The sequence below is a fragment of the Festucalex cinctus genome, chromosome 8 (genome assembly GCF_051991245.1).
Source record: "Festucalex cinctus isolate MCC-2025b chromosome 8, RoL_Fcin_1.0, whole genome shotgun sequence".
Classification (NCBI taxonomy): domain Eukaryota; kingdom Metazoa; phylum Chordata; class Actinopteri; order Syngnathiformes; family Syngnathidae; genus Festucalex; species Festucalex cinctus.
This window is the reverse complement of record NC_135418.1, coordinates 4,458,089-4,484,318: the sequence shown is the minus strand read 5'-3', so window position 1 is coordinate 4,484,318 and position 26,230 is coordinate 4,458,089. Positions and strand designations below refer to the sequence as shown.

The following is a 26,230-nucleotide window of genomic DNA, read 5'->3' as shown; positions in this document are numbered from 1 at the left end:
TGCACTTGTATGTCCCGGGCCGGCGTTGGTACTGCGCGCGAGCCAAAAAGAATAACTCCCGTGACGATCCAATGCATGGATTCAAACGAAACAGGTATGTCCCACAGCCAACACACCAGCTAAGCTAAAAGCACATTGCAAGTATCTCATTTCTCAGTTTGTGGCTCCCTGTCAATGTATACAACTAGCATGAGCAGCAGATAGGAGAACTGAGACGTGCCCGTGATTACGTCATCAAACGCAAAATGAACGACAGCCCAAAAAAACAAAACATAAACAGTAGTGATTCTGTGGTCATCATCTTGTCTCAGATTAAAAAAAAACAAAAAAACAAAAAGATGTCATACATTAACCAAAAATGAATATGATGGCAAAAGAAAAACAAATATTGTTAAAAACAAAAATTGTTGATAAAAAGGGAAGGGCACTTTTGGAAATATTTTTGGATATATTAAGTGGTTAAAATGTGTTTGATAGATTTATTGTTCCATAAGGTGGCTTCATATTTCTTTTGGCTGGACGGTAGGTTTATTTCATGTCTTAAATTTATGTTTCTGAAATACTTCACAATGTGCACATATTCTGTTTAATAGTGTTGGTGTCTTTTTAAAGGTTAAATATTTATATTTCAAATTGAATTATCAGCCTTTTTTTCCTGATCCTTATTCTGAATTTTAAAAACTAAAAAATAAAAAACAATTATAACTCTCAATAATGACTAATAAATATTTAACCTGATACATTTTTCAGTCATATCGCCCAGCCCTTTGTTGCGGTCCATTTAAATAATTGATTCAATATATAAAAATATAGAAGACATTTTTGTTGTTGTTGTTTTTTTAAACACATTTGTAGATACTGTAAAAATTTGTGGTGTTTTAAGATTAATGTTTACAAGCAACAAATGTCACTATAAGTTTTGAATATTGAAATGAATCGTATCGAATCGAAAATCGTATCGTTCCCAAACTTAATCGAACCGCATCGAACCGTTCTGTTCTGAAAGATATTCGTTTTTCAATCGAATCGCAACCTGTGTATCGAGATACATATCGAATCGGCCTCATGTCAGAGATTCCCACCCCTAGTTGATTCATGACATTATTATGACATATGATCTTGACTTATTTCTCCTCAGTGAAACATGGCTAACAGAAGGTTCCTGCAACACGGTTCTCAATGAGGCAACACCAACAAATTTTAGTTTCATGAACAAATGTCGTAATGGCAAAAAAGGTGGTGGACTTGCTGCCATTTTTAAATCTCTATTTCAGTGTAAAGAAATTTCATTGGGAAGCTTTATCCATCCATCCATCCATTTTCTTGACCGCTTATTCCTCACAAGGGTCGCGGGGGCTGCTGGCGCCTATCTCAGCTGGCTCTGGGCAGTAGGCGGGGGACACCCTGGACTGGTTGCCAACCAATCGCAGGGCACACAGAGACGAACAACCATCCACACTCACGCACACCTAGGGACAATTCGGAGCGCCCAATTAACCTGCCATGCATGTCTTTGGAATGTGGGAGGAGACCAGAGTACCCGGAGAAGACCCACGCGGGCACGGGGAGAACATGCAAACTCCACCCAGGAAGGTCCGAGCCTGGACTCGAACCGGAGACCTCAGAACTGGGAAGCGGACGTGCTAACCACTCGACTACCGTGCCGCCCTGGGAAGCTTTAATTCATTTGAATATCTTAGTCTTTTGGTAAAAGGTGAACCAAACATCGTCATTGTCATAATTTATAGACCTCCAAAACAAAAAGGCAGATTCATGGAGGAATTTGAAGAAATGCTGTCAGTAATTTGTACCGACTATGATTATCTGGTCTTAACTGGAGACTTTAACATTCATGTTGACAACAACTTGGATAAAAATACCAAAGAATTTTGTAATATACTTGATACTTTTGGTCTCTCACAACATGTAAAAGGTCCAACACACAATCAAGGTCACATTCTTGATCTCGTCATCTCTAAAGGTGTTGACATTTTATCTGTTGAGGTGAAAGATCTGGCTATTTCAGATCATTCCTGTGTGTTTTTTGAATTACAAACAATCCCAGAAGTTCAAACAACTACTGTCTCGATTAAAAAAAGGTACATAAATGAGAATACAAGCAACATGTTTATGGAATTAATGGCTGCATCACCAACTGTAAATGCAGAGACCGTTGATGAACTTCTGGATGAATTCACCTCAAAAATCTCAAATGTTTTGGATGCTGTTGCTCCTATTAAAACTAAGACCATTTCATCCCGAACTAAAACACCTTGGAGGTGTACTACCAACATAATGACTTTGAAATCTAAATGCAGAAAAGCAGAGCGAAAGTGGAGAAAAACTAAACTCCAAGTTCATTTTGACCTGTACAGACAATGTCTTTGTCATTTTAACCAAGAGTTAGTAATAGCTGGACAACAACACTTTTCTGAAATTATTAGTAGGAACCTCAACAATACACGCACTCTATTTGGCGTGGTTGACAAACTTTCAAATCCCCCAAATCAAACAGCGCCAGAACTCCTCTCAACAGATAAATGCAATGAATTTGCCTGCTACTTTAGTGAAAAAGTACAAGCCATCAGGTCAAACATTGTTACAAACCAGCAAAATAACAAAACGATGCTGCACTTAAAATCACCTAGGAATAATTTAATTACCATGACAGAATTTGACTCAGTGGATCAAAATACTGTAGTAGACTTGGTTCAGCAATTGAAACCTTCCACGAGCTGTCTTGACACAATTCCATCTGGCTTTTTCAAAACCATTGTGAAATCTGTTCAGATCGATTTACAACAAATAATTAATTGCTCACTTCAATCAGGTGAACTTCCTAAATGTCTGAAAGTAGCCGCCGTCAAGCCCATTCTAAAAAAGAGAACACTGGATGTCTCCCTGCTAACAAATTATAGACCAATCGCAAACCTTCCCTTCGTAACTAAAATAGTTGAAAAAGTGGTTTTTAATCAACTCAGCAATTTTTTGAGCTTAAACGGACTTTTGGATAAATTCCAGTCAGGTTTCCGACCTCATCACAGTACAGAAACAGCTCTGATTAAAGTACTGAATGATATAAGATTGAGCACTGATGCAGGGAAGGTATCAGTGCTCGTCTTGTTGGACCTCAGTGCAGCATTTGACACGATTGATCATAATATACTGTTAGACAGGCTGGAAACTTGGGTGGGGTTAAATGGAACAGTCCTTAAATGGTTCAGGTCCTATTTGGAGGAAAGGTGTTACTTTGTGACCATTGGAAATTTTGAATCTGATCGAAAGGCCATGACATGTGGGGTCCCTCAAGGGTCAGTCCTTGGACCTCTGTTGTTCAGTCTGTATATGTTACCTTTGGGTCAAATGCTTCAGAACACCGATGTTGACCATCATAGTTATGCAGATGACACACAACTGTATTTATCGATGTCCCCAAATGACAGCAGTTCTATTAACGCATTGTGTCATTCTCTAGAGCAAGTTAACAACTGGATGAACCAAAATTTCCTTCAGCTGAACGAAAACAAAACGGAGTTCATTGTTTTCGGCAATAAAGAAAAGAGGATTGCTGTTAAAAAACAGCTTGAGTCACTGTCTTTAGAAACTAAAGACCAAGTTCGAAATCTTGGGGTACTAATAGACTCAGATCTGACCTTCAGCAATCATATTAAATTCATCACTAAAACAGCCTTTTACCAGCTGAAAAACATATCCAGACTGAAGGACTGCATGCTTCAAGCAGACCAAGAGAAGCTTATCCATGCTTTTATCTCCAGCAGACTAGATTACTGTAACGGTCTTCTGACTGGACTCTCTCAAAAGAACATGAGACACTTGCAGCTCATTCAGAACGCTGCAGCTCGAGTTCTGACCAAAACAAAAAGATCAGAACATATTACTCCAGTACTTAAGGATTTGCACTGGCTCCCTGTCAGGTGTAGAATCGATTTTAAAGTTCTGCTACTCGTCTATAAATCACTAAATGGTTTGGGTCCTGAATATATCCAAGAAATGCTGATTGAGTACAAGCCCAGCAGGGCTCTGAGATCTACAGACTTGGGCCAACTAGTGGAACCCAGAGTTCGAAGCAAACATGGTGAAGCTGCATTTAGCTATTATGCTGCACACAGATGGAATAGGCTACCAACAGAAGTGAAGTCAGCCCCGAGTGTAAATGCTTTCAAATCCAGGTTAAAAACTTTGCTTTTTTCTTATACCTTTGATTAGGGACTTTTAAACAGCTTTAATTAAGTGTTTTTTTAATTATTATTTTTATTTTTATTTTAATCTTTATCATTTTAAACTTCCTTATGTTAAATTGTTTAAAGTTTGTTGAATAATGTTTTAAGATTGTTAGTTTGTAACCTATTTTTATTTTTTATTTTTTCCTCTGAATGTTAACTATTGTTTTTTGATGCTTATGTGTTGTCTTTCCTCGTGTAAAGCACATTGAGTTGCCTTGTGTATGAAATGTGCTATACAAATAAACTTGCCTTGCCTTGCCTTGCCTAATTATGTCAGTTCCTTTTGGATCAAAAAGAATTTACAATAATATATATTTATACTACTACTACTACTACTACTACTACTACTACTACTACTACTACTAATAATAATAATAATAATAATAATAATAGTAATAATAATAATAATAATAATAATAAATAAATAAATAAATATTATTTTTTTTTATTTATGTTGGCAAAAACTTGAAGCTGGAGTGTAGCATGTGCACTGTCCAGTAGGATGATTTTTTTTTTTTGTTTTTTTTTTTGTACAAAACAAGAAAATGTTCAAATGTAAACAACAAATAAAAAATATTAAGACAAATGAAATTATATGAAACACTATAATTATGCAAGTTACTTTGGGATGAAACAAAATGTATTAAATTAGTTATTTTAAGATGGGTGTTCGTCTCTGTGTGCCCTGTGATTTGCTGGCAACCAGTTCAGTGTGCCCCCGGCAAAAATCAGGATCGGCAGGTCAGGCTATTGTAAAGATCGGTGATCGGTGATCGGCCAACAAATTGTGATCGGTGCACCCCTAGTGCAAATGTATAAATTTCATCCACCCATCCATTTTCCTGACCGCTTATTCCTCACAAGGGTCACAGGGGGTGCCTATTTCAGCTTGCTTTGGGCAGTTGGCGGGGACACCATGGACTGGTTGCCAGCCAATCGTAGGGCACACAGAGACGAACAACCATCCACACTCACAAGCACACCTAGGGACAATTCGGGGCACCCAATTAACCTGCCATGCATGACTTTGGAATGTGGGAGGAGATCGGACTACCCGGAGAAGACCCATGCAGGCAGGGGGAGAACATGCAAACTCCACCCAAGAAGGCTGGAGCCCGGACTTGAACCTGAGCCCTCAGAACTGGGAGGCGGACGTGCTAACCAGTCATACACCATGCCGCCCTATATCTAATCAGCAAAAGGAAAAAAACAAACAAACTGAAAAAACATTGGAACCATTTAAATTTCCTAAATATTGCCAAATTCGTGACATGACCTTGCCTCCATTATCAACACTTGAGCTGTTACACACTATTTATTTATTTATTTATTTATTACAGACATGGTAGCGAAACATTAAATCACTACTGGTTATGTTACGCAACAGTTTATTTGTTGTCAAGAGCGAGTAGGTTTGTTGATACAACCAAATGTAATTAGCTGGGCCGTGATAAGTTGAGAGGCTGTGGGTGGATCGCAAACGCCCCTTGGTCCATCAAGCTTCTCGCCCCTCCATTGAAAAATTTTGTGAAAATTCAATTCTTCATCCAACTTTTCCCTCTTCTAGATACAAAGATAGCAACATACCATGAAGAGAAAAGAGATGCACCCTAAAGCCTCTGTGGCTAGCAGAGGTCATTGTTTAACTCTCTTTACTGATATGTGCCTTGCCATGGCATTAATATGAGAATTTTGAAACCAAGGTACCTCAATATTTACAATACCGTTGCACCCCTAATATATAGGCTATAGAATTAGTCAATGTTCATTCATTTTAAAAACCCAATATTCATTTCACTAATATTCACAAAGTCTGTTCTATTAAATGTACATAAAAAAACATAGCTGTAGTAATCACTAATTATATTACATAGGTTGCACCGCGCCTTACAAGAGGCTGACATGTTTCGTCACCATCCTTTTGCTACGGCTACCTGAAGGAGAAGAACTCGCAAACGCAGTAATTGGTGGTAGGCTTGCGAAGTTTGATCTCTCTGAGGTCAACGCACTTTGAACTTGGGTTTTTGCATTTTATTAGTTCACCACTAGATGTTTCTAAATTCTACATACTGTCCTTTTAAACTCTGGTGAATATTGAGGAGGAGTTAAACATGTGAAAAAAAAAAAAAATCAACATTTTGGAGCTTTTAGCCATGTAAAAATTCATCACCAAAAACATCACCGAAGTGGTGTTTTCCTCCATTCGCTCCTCTCTGAGAAATTCTAGGTCATTCTGTTCTCCAAGCTCCCTCCCAACCTGAGAAAACGAGCTGTTGTCACTTTTTGACATCATTAGGTGCAGACCCACTGCCTCTGTGGACTAAACACATGCCCACTTTCTCTGAAACCTCTGAAAGTAAGATTTAATTCATATGCCTATAGTTAACTGTGGAAGTGCACAAAAATACTGTTATGTAAGCCCTTTAATCGACTTTGTAATGCACAAAAGAAATTATCTTTTCAGAAAAAATACTTGAATTGGTATTAAGTTTATGTAAATTGGAACTAAATGTTTTCATTGATAATCTCAACAGGATCATAGCAACTATACAGGAGCACATGAGAACATTTTGTAACTCTACCAAATTTTATCTGTCGTATTTATGCCTATTACACATCTATTTATTCCCTCCTTTTTTATACTCATCCCGCACACAAAACTAAAATGTTTTATGAAATAAAATAAGCTCAAAGCGTATTGTTTCCCCTGTGATAGCTTTACAATTCCAGATGTTAACATTCGGGAAAGGGAGCAAAATCAGATTTACAAAGCGCTTCTGCCCGTTCGTGTATTTACTGTAACAGCATTTGTAAGTTGTTTTTGTATTTTGTTGCTGCTGTTTATGTTTAAGTTTTGCTACCAGTAGTTCATACAAAAGGAGGGTTGGGATTCGGATTAAAAATTGAAGTTGATCAGCTCATAACGCTGTTTGGCTTTTTCACTGTCACCTTGTAATTTGTTTCTGTGTCATAAGCAGCTATCACTATAGCTGCAAAATGGAAATGCTTTGAGTCATCTTTTTGGAGGATGGCTCTCTATCACACTCTCGCATTCTTTTAAAAGGGAAAAGGAAGATGAATTTTGCCCATAAAGGCTGTATCACAAGGGCTTTTTATCCTAAATGGCTTGGGGAATTGTTATCTGTGGGAAGTATGTTCTGCCTCTATCGTGTTCAATCAAGTGTCCACTTAGCTGTGACTAGGAGTAATTGTTCCCAAGTGGGCCACACACTGACCTGTTAATGTCTGCTTTGACCCTCTAACCTTGTCAGCACGTCTTGGGGAGGAGTTTAAATCATGTGGATTTCTGTCGTGTCTTTACCCCAGCGGGTCAAGTGGGCATCGGCCCTGAAAGACCACTCTCTTGTAATTGTTCCCAGCACCACGGGTCAGCTCAGGGTGTTCCCAAAGATCAACACTTATTAGATGTGTTACTGATGGTGGCGTTGCTTAACAGGTCAAGCCATTGATCCAGTGCAATGCCATTGTCCTTCAAGTTTGTGTAATAACTATCATTTCTGCAACCGTTCTTTGCAGTTGAGAGGCTGCATCAAAGCCTTCTGTATGCTCTAGCATAAAAAAAAAAAGAAAAACGTATAAATACATCTTTGGGACACTTAAATCATTAAAAAAACGTATTTACACATTATTGGGAGCAAATGAGTTAAAAACACAGCATTTTTTGGTGTGTTTTTTTTGTTTTTGTTTTTTTGCCAGCCTTGAATTGATTAATGCCATTTCCATTCGTTTTTAATGAGCAGCTATTGACAAGCTTTCACTTATTTGCTAGGTTTAAATGTACTGTAATTGCTCTCTGACAGATGTTGTAGGGAGCCCACTTTGCTTTTGATCCAAGGTGAAGGGACCTCACTAACGAAGGGCATGCTCGTTTCATGGACATGTAAATACAGCCGTGTTGACGTAAATCTACGAGGATGGCCACCTGTCGGGATCAACATATTTTTGGGACTCATGACAAGCATGTAGCCGAGTAATCGGAAGGGTCTTATCTTGGGCCAATAGCAAGCCTAAGAATGTGGGCAGGCTGTCAAAACACAGGTACAAGTAGGGATGGTTGTATTCTTCTCTGGTGAATTATGAAGAGTTGGGACATTGGACATTGCTTTGTTGTTTGTTTGTTTGAAGACCTACCCATTAAAACTAAGACGTGTGTTTGACACAGGACATGCCAATTAACTCTTTGACCGCCATAAACGTTTAAAAACGTTCAGTATAATCCTAGGATTGGCCGCCATAGACGTTAATTGACGTCTACTATGTTTTTTTTATGGAAACGGGTGGAGGAAAGCCTTGGGCAGCTGTGCTCCAAGTATCAAGCCGATCGGGTTACTATGTGAGTATTCCTGGCCACTAGATGGTGTGATGAGTCTTTTGGACAAGATCGGGTGGGAGACAACAGTAGAAGAAGAGAGGCTGAGCTAGAGTGTTGAGGGGGAGAGAATGGCTAACTTGGCTAAGGGAGTCAAAAAGGCTACAGATGGCAAGCAGCTCACGCTTGATCCTTATTTTCAAAGCTCAAAAGCATCGACCAGTGCTCAAGAGCACAGTGATGACGGGGTTAAGTCATAGTTGAAGCGGTGACGCGGCCGTTTCGACCACGTCCTAAGGCCCCACCGGCTAGCGATGCTAATAACGTCCAAAGGCCCCACCGGCTAGCGATGCTAACACCGGAGAAAAGTGGTGCACAACCGAGCACGTCTGCACAGATGATGTTTTATTGGACGATGACGACTACTATGGGTCCGATGCAAGACAGTGTTGGACAGTCTTCCAAAGAACGTGAAGGTAAGCGCTAACATGCTAAGAGATTGCTTGTAAGATTACTTTCCTAACTTTCTCGGGCGATCTGCCAGCAGCGTGTGTAAATGTGCTGATATACACTAAAACATCTATTACCTATACAAACGTGAATGTATATTTTATAGATCGTGCTCACAGCAACGTCCGACCGCTGGTTCTACGACAAAGAAAGGTAAAAAAAAAAACGTTTTCAATACACCGCAACAATAAAAGGAAAGTCTTTCGATAGTATTGTAATTGTATATGTTTCTTTCAGCTCCTCCTCATAGGGCCCAAAGTGACCCTTCTCACAGTGAGCAGAACAAAGGTAAAAAGAAAAGATTCTCCACAGCACTAATAAAATATTTGATGGTAAATGTCTTCTATAATTTACAGAATGTGCATCAACCAATACACCCAAGAAAAAAAAGGTAAACATATGCACACACACACACATTGCATCACACTGCTCTAAAATAATATGATATTGAAATGTATATTTGCAGATCCCAAAGATTCTGGCTGGCTTGAAGTTGATGAATTCGGCTGGCAGCCAACCATCTTCCCCTTTGCTGCAAAACCAGGACCAAGGGATGCTGCAGCAGAGCTGAATTCCCACCTGCCAGCTGACATCCTGGAGCTCTTCATCACGGATGAACTTCTCCAGCACATCGTTCATCATACCAACCTCTACGCAAATCAGTCCATGCAGAAGCAGACTGACAAAAACTGTTGCGCACGTGTAAATAGTTTGCAAAGAGTTTTCCAAATTGTTTGTTCGGATTGCTACTGTTGCATGTAAATAAACTGTTATTTTGCAATCAAAAAACATTTTTTATTGTTGGGGTAGTGTTTTATAGAAGTTTAGGTGTTTGTTTCATGCAAAAAAAAAAATGCAAAATTCACTAGAGTGCATGAAATAACATCGTTTCACAAAAAGCTTGATTTCTCCGTATTTTGGAAGAAAATAGAGGATTTGGGTGAAACGAAGCTGTTTTCTATTGTTGATTACTGAAGATCCGAATAAGGTAGATGAAAGATGAGACTTCAATCTTTCATTTGGTAGTATCCGCGTTTCCATAGTCCTAACACAACATTTTCTGTGGAGCTTGAAAGATCGGTAAAATTCTGTAAATCAGCTGGCAGTATGGGGTTACCTTTTCCGAAAATGGCTGGCAGTCAAAGAGTTAAGCTGTGATGTTTTGAGGCACAGATGGTGCAACTAGCTGGACAAACAAACAAACAAACAAACAAACAAACAAACAAACAAACAAACAAAATCCATGTTGCCCCCTTTTTGTGGTACATTAAATCAATAGTACCGCAGTCTAATATTACGCCGGTACATGAATTGTTGGAGCACATAATTCAGTGACCATAGTCATCAAACTTAGGTTTGTAATATTTTTTGTCCTGTCAGCTGTCCATATTTATTATTATTATTATTATTATTATTATTATTATTATTATTATTATTATCCATCCATCCATACATCCATCCATTTTCTAAACCGCTTAGTCCTCGCAAGGGTCACGGGATTATTATCATCATAATCATTATTATTATTATTATTATTATTATTATTATTATTATTATTATTATCCATCCATCCATCCATCCACCCATCCACCCATCCATCCATCCATTTTCCAAACCGCTTAGTCCTCACAAGGGTCACGGGATTATCATCATCATCATCATCATCATCATCATCATTATCATCATTATTATTATTATCATTATTATTATCCATCAGAATCCATCCATCCATTTTCTTCACCTATTATTTTTGTTATTATTATTATTATTATTGCTATTATTATTATTAATATTATTATTATTGTTATTATTGTTATTATTATTATTATTATTATTATTATTATTAATTATTATTATTATTATTATTATTATTATTATTATTATTATTATTATTATTATTATTATTAGGAGTGTTAAGAAAAATCAATTCGGTAATATATCGCAATATTACAGCGCACAATTCTTGTATCGATTTAATATGCGGCCGAATCGATATTTAAACATCATCACAAAAAGTCTTACTTAGCGTTAGGGTTCACACTTTAAGCATGGAAGAATGTTATATCAATGGAACATTAAGCCTTTATATTTTATTTTAATGCTGTTCAAACATGTAACAGATTGCAACCTGTTTGTTAAATACAGTGTTGAAGTTTCAGTTAAATACATTATCATACAAATCTTACAGTCTACATGTAAAAGTTTACTGATTTTTCTAATATTGCAAAAAAAAGCAAATGTATTTTTAATCATCTTCAATAGTTATATTGTCCATCTGATAAAGCACGACACTGTCAAGTGACATTTGACTCAACATATCATGCAGCGATATGCAAAGCACTGTGGTTCTAAATAATTGGTATGAGTCACTTTGTGGCATTCCATTGTGTTAGGGTGAGTAATGAATCGTTTTTATGATTAAAAACACAGCCCTTTTGGCTAAAGTTGACGTGATATGTTGGTTTCCGATATGACACACAAATTATGCATGTAGGCCAGGAATAATGTGTCAAATTGTAGTGACAAAAATCATGTTTATGTTTGCCCTTTTTTATGTAATTTCTAGGCTGAGTTAATACTGTAGGGTTTTCCCCCACTTTTGTTTTTACTTCCTGTTTGTAATTGTCGCTTCCTTAACCCCCCCCCCCCCCCCCCCCCCCCCCCTCTCTCTCTCTCTCTCTCTCTCTCTCTCTCTCTCTCTCTCTCTCTCTCTCTCTCTCTCTCTCTCTCTCTCTAGACGTGCCAATGTTCTTGCACTCAGACAGCAAACTAAATTCTGATTGGAGGAATGGAGTGCCTGGAAATTCAGCACAAGTGAGTTGGGTATGTAAGAACTAGCCCACTCTTTTCTTCTTTTGACTTCATTTGACTGATTACTGATGTTTTTATGTTAATTTTCCCCTTATTGTCCATAAGCCTCTGACTTTATGCCTATCTCATATTTTCATTTCTATTATACATTTTTGGCCATTTACGTTAAACTGTACATTGAAAAGCTGGTTAAGCTTAGCCATCCTTCCCACGGCAGGCGAGCAGGAGTTATCTGCTTTGTGGGGCTGTGTGTTAGCTGTAGGCAAAATAGCGATGTAACGAAAAAGGCAATATCATGATATTTCAATATTAAGATAAGAGTGTCCATGAACCTAACTTGGTCGGTAGCATGAAGGGGACATAACACGTTTGAGTTCCTTGACAAATTGACAAATTGAAACCTGGTCTATTTATCACATAGACAAAACTATGTGGGAACCAGGCATACTGCAGGTTATCATGCCAATAAATCATAATTATATCAGCAAATATTTTTCAACATCTCCAACAAAAAACATTAATTTTTGCCTGCTTCTGCATTGTGAACTACATAGACCATGTTACTTTGTGCCGCTGAGCCAATAGGAGTACATGACTGGCCAAGACTCTTTGTCACTGCTGTTATGTTCAAAAACACAATATTGTTGCTTCCCCCCCAATATCAGGAGTTTTTATAAAGCATAATTTTTTATTTATTTATTTATTTATTTATTTTTTAAATCGCCAAACGCCCTACAATATCGGGATAATTATTTTATCATGAGGTTCTTATCATGATAATATTGTTACATCCCTAATGTGAAAGTACTTTTCAGACTTTAGGCATTAAAGGCCTCAGTATACTTCTGCATCAGGCTCACGCGGAGACGTTACGGTGGAGCGTCGCTCGTGCGTTTGCCTTCAAACTTGTGCGCAATACACATCACAATACACATCGGTGTCACTCCAAGTCGGGCTGTCGCTACGGCCACAGAGTGGAGATTCCTCTGCATTTTATGACGAATTCAGGAAGTTCAATTCAATTCAGAAACACGAAACAAAGCCGGGGGGAGAGTGGGCTCATCACCATGGCAATTATTTAATGCCAATTTGCACCGGCGTCGTCCGTAAACTTGCCACAACACAACAGCCACGTGCTTAGCGAACACAGTTTTATTTTTATTTATTTATTTATTTATTTATTTATTTATTTTTCTGCCTCTCGTCCCACGCACATATCCACATATATAGCCGTGGTCTCTGGGCAAGAAGTGGATTTGCGCCTACAAACACAGTTGACTTCATGGAAACTATCTGAGCGGGGGGCGGGGAGAGAGAAAAGGAAAAAAAAAAAGCAGAGTACGCCGTCGAACGGACCAGAAGAATCTGGTCCGAATCAGAAGCGAGCTACGTCCGAGCGTTCAAGAATTGGTGACGTGTGCGCTGCAGCCGGCCACGAGCTACGCGGCACTTAAAATTCATGGCTCACGTAGATCATGTGATCTACGCCGGTCATTAACGCGAGAGCAAACGTAGAGGCATAAATCAGGCTTTACAGAGTAGTGACCAAGACTAGCCATTGTCACGGATCTCCCCTATGCCACTTTTCCATCGTGCCCGCACGGCCGGATACCACACCACACCACACAACACCACACCACACCTCACACAACCACACCAGACAGCAACCGCCGGTTTTTCATTACAACTAGCGCACGGTGAGAAGGGGGCGGCAACATTTGAACCGTCCACGCCAAGCTTGCACTCTCGCATTGCGTGCAAATCTGAAATAACATTTCCCGAGTGGCAAGTCGCGCCAACATTGAAGCATATTTACAATTTAATATAGACCACCATGGATGAAATATTGCGATTCACGACCGGCTCGAGAAGACAGCTATTTCTGAATGCCGCTGGAGCTCTCATTCAAGTGAATAGGAACACACCACCAGCTTCACGATGTTTTTTAAAACCACAAACATTACAAATCCATCCAGTACCTTTTAAATTAGAAATATAGTTAAGCGTTGTTGTAAAACATTATATTTATTGTATATACTGTATTTTTATGACTTTGGCGGGGGGGGGGGGGGCACGAACATCTTTACATTACCAGCTAATAATGCACGAAGAGCCTCTCACTGTTCAGCATTCAACAAGAAAACGGTGAGTAATTCTGCAAGAACAGAATTAATTGCAGCATCCATTAATCGATGTTAAATTTCGACGAATTCATCTTGCAGAGCAAGGTTACATTTGTATTTCTCCGCAAAGATATTTGGACCATAAGAAGTAGAACTTTCAGTCATGATTGCAGACATATTTTCTTTTCACATAATGCATTAAGCAAGTAAAGTATTGAAAAATGTTTTGAGACACCACTACACTACAGTCATGTTGTAGCAATTTCTTTTAGAATCGATGAGAATAACAACATTTAGACAAATACTGACACCAAATTGTTAGGGTTTGACAAACATTTTCATTCCTCCGAGTGCCTTTCCAGTTTTTACTAAGATCTGGGGAATATGTTCCTCTTGTTACCTCCATATGACCTGTGAACACGTTAGAACGTGGCTGCTTGCCAGCTATGCGGCCGGCCTGTTTCTGCTGTCGTGCTGATCAGAAGAGAATGTGACATTTGTGCAAAGTAATGGAATCTGCAATTAAATATGTGACTGTGAAGATTAATCTATCTGCTCCCTTCTCCCCCATGCACTACCTCCCCATCAGCAGGGGTGCATGTTGGCTGGACGATAAATCCTGCACAGCAGGGCTCTCACTGTGCTCACTGTCCTGGTCTCCATATCAGGGTGTTTTTGTTTTTTAATTATGCTTCACTAACCTGACTTGTATCTGGCCTGTACAGAAAATGTTTCACAAATCTCTCCATAACATGAACTTTCATGTTTATATTTACAGTTGGAGGTTCCAACTTTGAGAGAGGAGGGATTTTGAGAGCTAGCCTAAGTGAGAAAGCAGCATCGTGCAGACTCATGCATGGATGAGAAGAGGGTCATATCTTTCTGCTCCTTTTGCACGGCTGCCCCGCCATGACACTTAACGCCTCATTTGTGGGCTCTGTGGTCAATGGCTTGATTCTGTGATCTGTTACCATAAAAGGCAGCTTTTCTCTCTCTGCTGATGGGGCACTTACTTGTGGGTACTACCACCCCCACCTTGCCTGTATGGACTACCTATATACTGTAGGGTGACTTGCATCTAATGGATAGTTATAGATCATAAACACAAAAAGCCCTTGTGCCATTTTGCTTGGTAGAGGTAGTTGAAAAGGACATCTACAGTGTGAAAGCACTTCCCTTGAACTTGGGTAGAAGTGTTTCTTATCAACTGGATGGACGGAGATGCAGGATATCCAGGTCAAGGTTTGGGCATGTCTCGTTTCTTCCCACTCCGTTCACACCCCGTGTGTCTGCAGCACACTTGTGAGTCCTGGACAGTCAAGCCAATGTTGACTTTAGTTTACAATAGGGCTGGGACAACGCGTCAACGTCATTGATGACGTCAACGCAAAAAATACGTCAACCCAATAAATGCCCGTCGATGCGTCACTTTTGGCGCCATCGCGCAATGTCTGGGCCACCAAATATACGTTACCTTGCAGATAAAACACAGGGCGCAAAAAAAAAAAAAAAAAAAAAGCAGAACGTACAATGCACGTATATTGTGCACAATTTCAGTGTAGCAATGGAGGACAACGATCGTTGTGGTTTGCGGATACCCGGAAGACATGACAAGCAAGCTACGTGTACCGGCAGGGGTCGGGTCAAAAATGGTGAAAGTGTGGAGTTTTTTGTTTTTGTTTTTTTTTTTATTTCTTTTTTTTATTAATTGTCGAAGTGTGAAGCAAGCTAGCAATGACACAATACAATGATGTGTCTATTGTTTCTAATAGATAGATGACGCGGAAGCTGAGAAGTGGAATTGCCTCCTTTTTTTCTTCCGTTGTGCGCAGCGCGACGGGATACAGTTATTGAATCAAAAAATAGCAGCGACCGCAGCATCAAGTAGCAGCGAGTCCGGGGAGAAGAAACGACCTCGTAATAAGACGTCCGAAGTATGGGAGTACTTTACACCTAAAAATGCAAAGTACTTGGCATACCATAAAAGCACAACCGCGATTAAGCGGGGTCACCCGGGAGCTTCTTGTGTGGAGAAGACATTGTAAGTTTTCACCTTTTTTCTGCCCACTGCCCACTTTAACACACGCAAACACACAGCCCTCACACACTCGCTTGTTGCTGACACTTTTTTTTTGTAATTTTAATTGACACAGACACACACTCTTCAAATACACGTAAACGTTTTTTTTATTTTTTTTATTTCTGTCTGTTAATAAACAAGCAACATCCACGCCATATGAAAGGCTTTTTTAAGTGACTGTAAATATAGTCAACAAAAAAAAGGGCATGTTGAGATGCGAACATCCACTCCAACACAACACATGACTACAACACACACACACCTGAGCAGAAAGCGTGAGAGTGATGGTGGAGCTGTGTTGTTTTGAAAATTGCAGCCGTCACCACTGCTGTTAGTTTTTTTATTTTTTATTTTTTTTAAATGTTGATAAGATTTTGGTTCAGATTGTGGCTTTTGCAGTTTTAGTTGTTAAAAGAGAGCTTTATTTTATTATTTCTTTATTGTAGGATTCCATTGCACTTTGCACTCCATTGCAGCTGTGTGCACTTTGTCGTATTGTTCAATAAAATTCATTTTTGAACTTGAATAAAAATATATTGGAAAGAAGAAAATTGTGTTTTACTCATGGAGATAAATTAGCATTAATTGCTATAGAGTTCAAATTATAGGGAGATAATCCATAATCGAATCGGAATCGAATTGAATCGCATCTAAAAGTGAATCGTTAGATTCATCGATGCATCGAAGAACTATTTTCTAGATTAATCGATTACAAATATAATCGTTTAACCCAGCCCTAGTTTACAATCACTAAAATATTGTATTACGTATATTGTTCCATACTGTTGTGGAATTCTGTGCCAGGCACTATTGGTTCTAAATTACTGCAGCGTTTTCTACACTCAGCGTTGTTAGTATTTTGTCATAATGAAATATTGATGTTAAATGGCTACTTCGAGTTGTCTTGTTTTCTTCTGCCAAGGATTATTTCGATCACTCACCCGTGATGACTTCCTTGCGCCACCACACCTCTTAAGAAAACGGCAGTATCACCAACATCCTGCTAAACGAATGTACTGCCATTCTATTCCTCTTGGCTCTCTTTGTTTTCCACTGATGCAGATGCTTTGCCGTCATTGTGTCATATAGGGGAAAATACTTTGCTCGGGGAAGGATAGAGAGAGAGGCTTACTTCATTAGTGTCATTTGAATGGCTTATTAGATCAGTCTGACTGATAGTTGCAGAAAATTGTTTTAATTGTATAATTTCTGTGGCCACTTGTGCATAAAAGAGCTGTGATGTGGGTGAATGCAGGGGAAGAGACGGCATTTGACCTGTATATTCTAATGTTGCCTTTGCACAGGAAAAGAACAACAATTGGGGGTCTTTTGGATCAAGCGTAAACACATCCAGTCACCCAGACTCACACCCCCCTTGGGAAGGTTCAGATGAGCTCAGTGAGATGCTGCCCTTTAAGTAATGTGTCTGACCAGTGAGACTCCTCAGGCAAAGAGAACAGCGCCTTTTACTGTCTGATCAAGATGGCACAACTTTGCACACATTTAACAGCCTTAGAGAACACGGCTCAGTAAGCATCACACCCACAAGAGATGGAGATGCAATATCCATGTCCATGTCCAATTTCTTATAAATACACAGTACAATAAACCAATTATATCAAAACATTTTCAAACTAAAATGTCTTTGCAAATAATGCATATTGTCTGTAACATCGGGGATTTTACATTTTAGATTGTTATTTTAAAGTATGTACTGCATAGGCGTTCCTAGACAATTTTTGGGGTGCTCAACTCCCCCTAAATTGAATCCCAGCACCCACTGAAATGTAAGAGATGTGTTTATTTTTTTTAATGTGTCCTTTTTAAACAAGATACAGTACCTTGATTTATATATATATATACATATATACACCCCCACACACGCACACCCCCACACACACGTATGTGTATATATATATATATATATATATATATATATATATATATATATATATATATATATATGTGTATATATATATATATTAGAGCAATGCTCCCTCGCCTCAAAAAATGTGTTGTCTGCCTAGTACCTCCCACCTCTCCCTAACTGAATAGCACAATGAATATGGTCCCTTCCGATATACCAACTGTGCAGTTGTGGTAACTGGCTTATACTTGACTTTTGTGGAACATTTCTTACCTTTTACCGCTAAATACCTTACCAACATTCTATTATTACCAGTCCTCATTCTTACTGATAATTAACTTTAGCGCTGATATTTAATTTTAGCTCATTGTTTATATTGCTAAATTGGAGTTAGCTGATAAATTTGTTTCTAGCTAGCAAAGGCTTCAGGTGGTCAGAGACAGCAACCATGTTGGAATTGGAATGGGAAAAGCTAGCTGCCAAGCTAACATTTAATGCACAGGCCTCAAACTCCAGTCCTAGAGGGCCGCAGTCCTGCATGTTTTAGAGGTTTCTCTCCTCAAACACAGCTGAATCATATAATGAGGATCATTATCAGGTTCCTGCAGAGCTTGCTGATGAATCAGGTGTGTTTGAGGAGAGAAACCTCTAAAACATGCAGGACTGTGGCCCTCGAGGACTGGAGTTTGAGACATGTGCTTTAATCCCTTTGAACAAAAGTGTTATGCTTCTCTTTCATAAAAGTGGGAATGAAATGACGTTTAAAATGTTTCAAATGATCTTGTTTGGTGGTGAGCTCAGCACCCCTAGAATTGCCCCTTTTGGAATGTATTAAAATGAGGTGACCATATTCCCATTTCCAAAAAAAAAAAAAAAAAAAAGAGGACACTTGTCCCAGCCTTGAAATTGTGGTACTAGTCGCAGTTTCACAATGTACTTCACCTCCTATTAGTCACGCAATGCTAACCGGGCATTTTCACCAATTTATAAAAACCCTGGACGCCCGAACACGACGTAAGAAAATGGTCTGTCTTCCCAAATTTCCTTCCAAAAGAGGGCATTTTGTCATCCTAATTAAAAGGTACTGTATTGTAATATAGATTTGGTTTGTCAGATCACTTGTTGTAGGACTTTTCAAGTTTAGTGTTCAAAGCCAAGCCCAGAACAAAACCCTGACGTGCTGTAGTTGTGTGCTCTTAAGCTAAGTTGTGCAAATCAAAAAAACCTCCATCTGCCCCCTCCTTTGCCTTTCTGCATTTTCCTGTTTGGACTTGAGGGTGATTCAGAGCCACGGTAGTGACAGTTAACGGAAGCTATGCAAAGGAGAGAGTATTTATTTACAGTGAGGCGCAGTGATGCTTGTTCAGGATGCGGTTTTACGCAGGATGCACCCCCCTACCAAAAAACAAAACAAAACAAACATCCAAGCCCAAAGCTCATCTTATCTTTCTAATCTCCACCCTTACACTACAAACTCCAGGTTTGATTATGAATGGGAATTGTGTTAGTGTGGAGAGGAGGGTTTGCCCTATTGTGGCGTATTGTGTAACAGTCAAGGTCTGGACACAGCCAGGAGAGGGCTCACTCAAATTACCTTCCTGCATGGCCCAGCAAGTGGTACCAATGTCAACAGGTCAACAGGAAAAAATGGAAGTGCGAAACATAAAGAAGCATTATTTTATTTGGGAATATTGATAAAATAAACTGTATGATTTTGAATATGCAGGAAAGTATATGGTAGTAAAGTAATGATAACAGGTACAAGCATCACAATAAAAACTGCAGTCTAATTAAATTCTTTTTAGTCATCACCCTTGAATACATTACTAGGATAATAGTTCCCTTTAATAGTGTCACCATTATGTCACAGTCATAAGAGAAAATAGCTTTAATATTGTAAACGGATCTAGTGCAAGTCAAATATCGCCATTATTCAATGATACATGTCTACTTTGTGGAAACAAACTATACTGATATTTTCTTCCTTTCTGTCATGTTGACAATCTTTTCCAAGTTTCAACAGCAGCTTTTCTTATCTGCCTTACGGCCTCATCTATGTGGACAGGGGCATTTAAACTCCAGAGAACCTGCCCCATAAAAAGCACATCTGTTTAAGCCCAAATTGTAAAATAGCCCCATGTGTCTGTCAAAGCATCATTAAATACAGCACAGATCAATACGCATTTAGTTATGATTGTTCTCTACTTTCAAAAACACCTCCTCCATTGCAGTAGGATAATTGAGTGATTTTTACTTCAACCTAACACGCACTTCACAATTAATGTATTTTTTTTTCCAGGACAAATATTTTATTTCTGATGAAATGTAACTAAAGGCAACTTGATCACCAAAAATGGAGCTTTGAGTTTTACAGTCATAATGATGCATCGGCCTTTAATATTTGTTTTGAACTTTGAAATTTGACTATTGATGTTTTGTTTTATTTTCTCAGTATAATTCAACATTTTACTGCTCAATATAGTGTATAACTTATGAGGTTGTTTGGAATATTGCAATTATTTGTATTTTTGTGGCTCCTTTATAATATATCCATCCATTTTCTTGACCGCTTATTCCTCACAAGGGTCGCGGGGGGTGCTGGAGCTTCTCAGCTGGCTTTGGGCAGTAAGCGGGGGACACCCTGGACTGGTTGCCAACCAATCGCAGGGCACACATAGACAAACAACCATCCACACTCACAAGCACACCTTGGGACACTTCAGCGCGCCCAATTAACCTGCCATGCATGTCTTTGGAATGTGGGAGGAGACCGGAGTACCCGGAAAAGACCCACGCAGGCACGGGGAGAACATGCAAACTCCACCCAGGAAGGCCGGAGCCCGGACTCGAACCCGAGTCCTCAGAACTGGGAAGGCCGCCCCCTTTATAATATACTGCAAAGTAAATTGTCCTTTGGTGAAAGGCTTAAATAGTGATTTTTTTTAAGGGATCACACAGGGGTGGGCGATATGACGGTATTAGATCGTTAAACTTTAATGTGTTGACGATCTCATAAAGCTGACAGAAGCCTGGTTTATGCGTGATGCATCCGTGTGCTCTTTTTTTTTTTTCTTTCTCCCTCCACTTACTCACTCACACAAACACGAGTCGGACGCTCCGGGAGCTCCGACTGCCCGGCAGCGGCAACCCAGAGCCGCGGGCTCGCGGCCGGGCCCGCCGGCTCGGGACCCACCCCCGCCGATGCCAGCGCGGCCTGGCCACCTCAGAACGTTTCCCGACAGCCGACGGGTACGCAACTCTCCCCGCGCCGCGACACGTCCACATTGCCCACACGCGCACCTACGAGAATTTGTAAACTACACGGCGTCGCGGACGAGCAAACGCTGTCATAAACAGTGTTTTCTACTTTCCAATTCTGTCTTTTATTTACTTGGCTAACTCATCCCAAACTGTTTTTGTCAATAGTTTATTGAGGAAAAAACATGTTCAACTTCTATTATGGGGTTAACTAGTGCTGTTCATACACCGTTGGTACTCTTTACTGCCTCCTATAGTCTGGGAGAATATCGACCACAGCTGCTATAATTGCACTATTTCAATTGAAACCTGTTCAGAAAGCTTATTTGGCTTAAGATGTCTGTTTTTTTTTTCTTTTTAGGTTTTATATCCATTGTAAATATTTTATTATGTTTTAAAATTTACAAAAATGTGAAAGTTAGTCTAAAAATATGTAAAAAAAAAAAATAGAAATAAATAAAATTGTGATAAAATCGAGATCGTGAATTTATTTTTAAAGAATCGTGATTTGACATTTTTACCATATCACCCACCCCTAGCACCACATGCATTGTCAGCCTGTGATTTTCTAGTTACTTACAGGATTACTGTTTTTGAGAATGCACAGACATGATTTAAAAAAAAATCCACTTAATTTCAATATTATTTGAGTGAAATAGCACCATTTGCTTATGTTGAGTGTAATTTGTAAATGGACACGATGTACTCAAACACAAAGGCAATCTTGCATGTCATTTTGCATACACAGATAATGTGAAGACCTGTTTCCTGTGGTTTGTTGTGGAGAACTCAAGTGTTTCTGCATGATACAATCTACACATACACATGAATACAATATGAATTTGAATCAGGAATAATTTCACATTGTGAACTTACATATTTTCATTGTATTTGTAAAATTTGTTATTGGCTATGTATTTATTAGGTTTATTATGCAAATTATATTTGTTAGTACATATTAAGTCTAACAATATTTAAAATTAAGGAGACATGTAGACATGTACTGTAGTACATTAAAAAAAATGCATTGTACAAATGATTTTTTTTTAAATGGTGAATTTTTGCAGTAATAGGATATGTGACCTCCGTCAGTTTATGTCCTCTTCTCTGAAATGGCAGAAAATGTTGATAAATCTTTGAGCGGTGCTCCCAAATGTTGCGGATGTCACCTGCAAGAATATTTTTTGATGACATTCATTTTGTATTTTACTTCTGTCTGGCCTTCTGTTCTTTGCAATGAAATTCCGGTTGCACTATTATGTTGTGGTAGTAGAGCCTTATCTGTGTTTGAGGTCTCCACTTTAATGGGCTTTATTGATCTAAACAACATCAGGGGCTGTGGTCATGTTCTTCAGGCTGAGATAACTTCTGTGTAATTCCACTTCAACAATGTATTAGCCTTTTATCGGTCTAAATAACGTTGCCTTTTAGACTGTAATGCAGCAGTAAGTCACAGCAGCTCTTCATGTCGGCGGGATCTTAATAAAGCATATCCTGTGGACATCTTCCTGTGGAGAGAGTGAAAAACTAAAAGGTTAAAAGGCATACTGGGGAGCTTCCACACCATCACTGTGAATCATCTCCTTTGAATTTCTTAATTCATACAACAACTGTAGAAGAAAAGTCCCAACTGTAAAAGATCTTGATGGTTTGCATAGGGAGGAGGAACAGTTCGAAAATGAATCAGATGAATTATGATTGAACCTGCATATTTTTTGTTCCACAAAGGTGAATTATATACATTATATATACAAAAATTGGTGACATTTGTTATTGATTAAACTTACTGTACACGTTTCTTCAGTATTTGGAATAATTAAAAACATTCTGATGAAATTACCGTATTTTCCACACTATAAGGCGCACCTAAGAGCCTTCAATTTTTTTAAAAAGCTGACCATGCGCCTTATAATCCAGTGCGCCTTATATATGGATCAATATTGAGCCGTAACAGGTCTCGCTGTCAAGAAGCTATCGGTGACCCTGCATGATCGGTGACGGGCATGCGCAGAAGATCCCGCCATCTTGGATCGCTAGCTAATACCAATACTTTACCTCAGAGAAAATAATAAAACAGCTGTTTATTCATTTTGGGAGTGAATGGAGTTGTCAGAAAGTTGGTTTGTAATCTATAAATAAAGTTTGACTGACCTATCTGACTGTTCTGTTGACGTTCCCTTTAGCGCAGCACCATCTAATGGATACATAACGCAACCCCAGCCTCTACTGTAACGCCTTATATATGGAAAAAGTTTTAAAATATGTCATTCATTGAAGGTGCGCCTTATAATGCGGTGCACCTTATAATCGTGAAAATACGGTACAGTAAGTTTTTAACAGTGTCTGTGGAGGAAGCGAACATCTGCTGTTTGATGCTGGAAAATGTGAGAAAACTAGATTATCCAATTTACAGTAGATTTTACACAATCAGGTTTTTCCAGGCCGATCACCAATCAACAAGTTGAAGTAAACCAATCAATATTATCGATTATAAGATGGAGCATGTCTTTTTAAAAAATGTGTTTGTGTACTGTTTGCGTAGTATCAACAACAATATTCTCAAGTATTTTTTGTCTATGATTAACAATCTTTTCCGGAACATTTTTCAAAATTATTTCAATATATGAGCCTAAACTGCACAGCAGTATGAAGTGAAATGGGAAGTTGACTTAAGAGTTGCATATTTCTTTCACAAAAATAATTTACATAGCTTTAAAATGGTATAATTGTGGACAATGTTGTTCACAGTTCCACTCTCTATAAAATGTGTCGCTGATGTGCATAGTTTTTTCCCCCCAATTGCCTTTAGTTATCTCTCGTTAATGGTTTTCGGTCCAGTGTTGTTGCTAATTATTGGTTAACATTGGATGGATGAATGTAATGTTGATCATTTAACGAAGGAGGGATTTTGCTTTCATGTAAACTGTTTTAAGAGGTCTTCAGTGGTAATATTTGAACAAAAAAACAGTCTCACTGTTCTAATATTTCAGGATTTTTCTTTATTAATTATTGTGAACAGTCCAAAACTTTTATAACCCTGGTCCTGTGCTGACAAAGAAATCAGTTAACTTTTTTTTTTCCCCCCAGCAAAAGACAGAAGTGAAATTTGTTTGGTAATCATTGATTCTTGTGCATGCTGAGAGCAATCAGTTCCTTAAAGGCTCCTTCAAGTCAATTGCATGTTGCCTCTCTTTTTACTTTCCTTTAATAATTGACTGCATAATAAGGTGTACAATATGTGCAACACTGACATTTTAAATCATCCCTAAGAATGTGTAGAGCAATCTTTGAATGTTTGCTTTTTTTTTTTTTTTTCAACCTTGGAACATGCCTTCACATGTTGATTTGTCCCTGAAGAGCCTACCTCTGTTTCTAGCTAGACCAGTGACAAAATGTACCGTACATGGATTACGCGTGACCAACTCCTCAGCATAAAATACGCAATACTCAAAATAACTTTGTCTATCTACTTCTTATAAATTATTTTAGTCGCCCATTGCTGACATTAGTAAGCCAAATAAGAGAGATATATCACTTAGATATATTTTCATTTCAAGGACAAAGGGTGTTGGAGAAGGCAGTGCAGTGTGGAGTCCCCGAGCTCTGGTTGAGCAGGAGATCCCTTTTCAGTGCCAGCTGTTCTCTCAGATACACCAGGCTGTGCTGAAATTCTCTTAATATAATTCACCGGGCTCAGGAGAATAGTCCAAAACAAGTGTGCCAGTGAGGAGAATGTTGAATTTTTATCAGTGGGCCTCAACTTGCTGAGCTCGTGGGCAGCTCTCTCATTTATGAGCAGATGTTCAGTGCAGTTACACTCTGCAGCTAATGTGAACTTACTGGCCTCTCCGCCATTGGCTGCAAGGACGTTGGCAGTGACCTGGCATCTGAGAATTGTTCCCAGTAAAAGGTACAGGTTTGAAAGCATAGCCCCCACCTTTTTTTAGCCGCATCTTAGCCCAGGAGCTGTGTCCTGGATAGCCTATCGGTCTTCCGTTTGACAGTGATTAAACACTCACTTCTGTTTACTGGAGCATGGCAGCACATTTTGCAGATTTTCTTTCCAAAGTATCAAACAAAAAACTTCGTCATCAGGAAATGTATGTTTCATGATTCATTTAAGAATAAGATACTTATGGACTACATCTGGTCTACTATATTTGTCAAGAGGGCAGTTATAGGTTAAACCAGTGGTGTCAAACATACGGCCCACGGGCCAAATCAGGCCTGCAAAGGGGTTTAATCCAGCCCACAAGATGATTTTGTAAAGTAAAAAAAAAATAAAATAAAAAAATGGTAATGTCAGACTAATTAATCAGCCGGCCACAATCAAAACATATATATTTGGAATTTCACAAACAATGTAATGTAACTTGTACCGGGAATCGTCCTGGATGTCATTATTTTACGCACAACTTAAAGTTACTGTTTGTTTAATTATTTTTATTTTTTATTTTTTAAACCATAGAACGAAATAAACGTGTTAAATACGACACAAATTCAATTACTGGTCACACAAATACATACGACAACGATTAGCGTCCTTATAATGTCATTAACTGCACCACACAATGCATTCTGGGAACACTATATATATGCAAAAACTGGTTGATTTAACACCTCCTGAGCTCAGTGTTGCCGCGTTCCATTTGCATTTGAGTTAATTTTTGGAACAATATGATTACAGTTGAGCTCTGTAATTTAGGGCTGGCCCAAAAATAGCGAAAATCTACATATAACTGACGGCAAACATGTTTAAGTTATATACCGTTATGTCACCGATGCGGCCCACTTGGTAATATATTTTCCTCCATGCGGCCCCTGAGCTAACATGAGTTTGACACTCCTGGGTTAAACCAACACAGAAAGTTTGTTTGTTTTATGTTTTGCTTTTTCCACTTCATTGTAGTGGTTTTAGTTTTCAGTGCTGGTGGTGCTGTTAGTCATACAGAGAGCTTCTTTGAATATTTTGACTCCCGTGTAGATTAAAGGGATACTCAGAACCAT

At 38.8% G+C, this 26,230-nt stretch overlaps 1 protein-coding gene and 1 long non-coding RNA gene across 9 annotated transcripts in view; both read left to right on the top strand.

Annotated features, from left to right (window-relative positions):
• foxp1b (forkhead box P1b) overlaps window positions 1-26,230 on the top strand; it is a 346,037-nt gene that overhangs the window by 20,208 nt on the left and 299,599 nt on the right. For 6 of the 7 annotated variants that reach the window (XR_013284556.1, XM_077529009.1, XM_077529011.1 and 3 more), the window contains exon 2: window positions 11,822-11,907. The gene's annotated coding sequence lies outside the window, so the exon portion shown is untranslated. Of the gene's footprint in view, window positions 1-11,821; window positions 11,908-20,759; window positions 21,215-26,230 lie in introns of those variants that run through there. The other variant, XM_077529010.1, reaches the window with a different exon arrangement.
• LOC144024308 (uncharacterized) lies at window positions 8,286-9,884 on the top strand. Of its 2 annotated transcripts, XR_013284729.1 has the most exons (5): window positions 8,286-9,050; window positions 9,191-9,237; window positions 9,322-9,372; window positions 9,441-9,475; window positions 9,551-9,884. It is a non-coding gene; the product is annotated as an uncharacterized LOC144024308 (long non-coding RNA). The 2 variants fall into 2 exon arrangements; XR_013284728.1 differs by lacking the exon at window positions 8,286-9,050 and having other exon boundaries at window positions 9,133-9,237.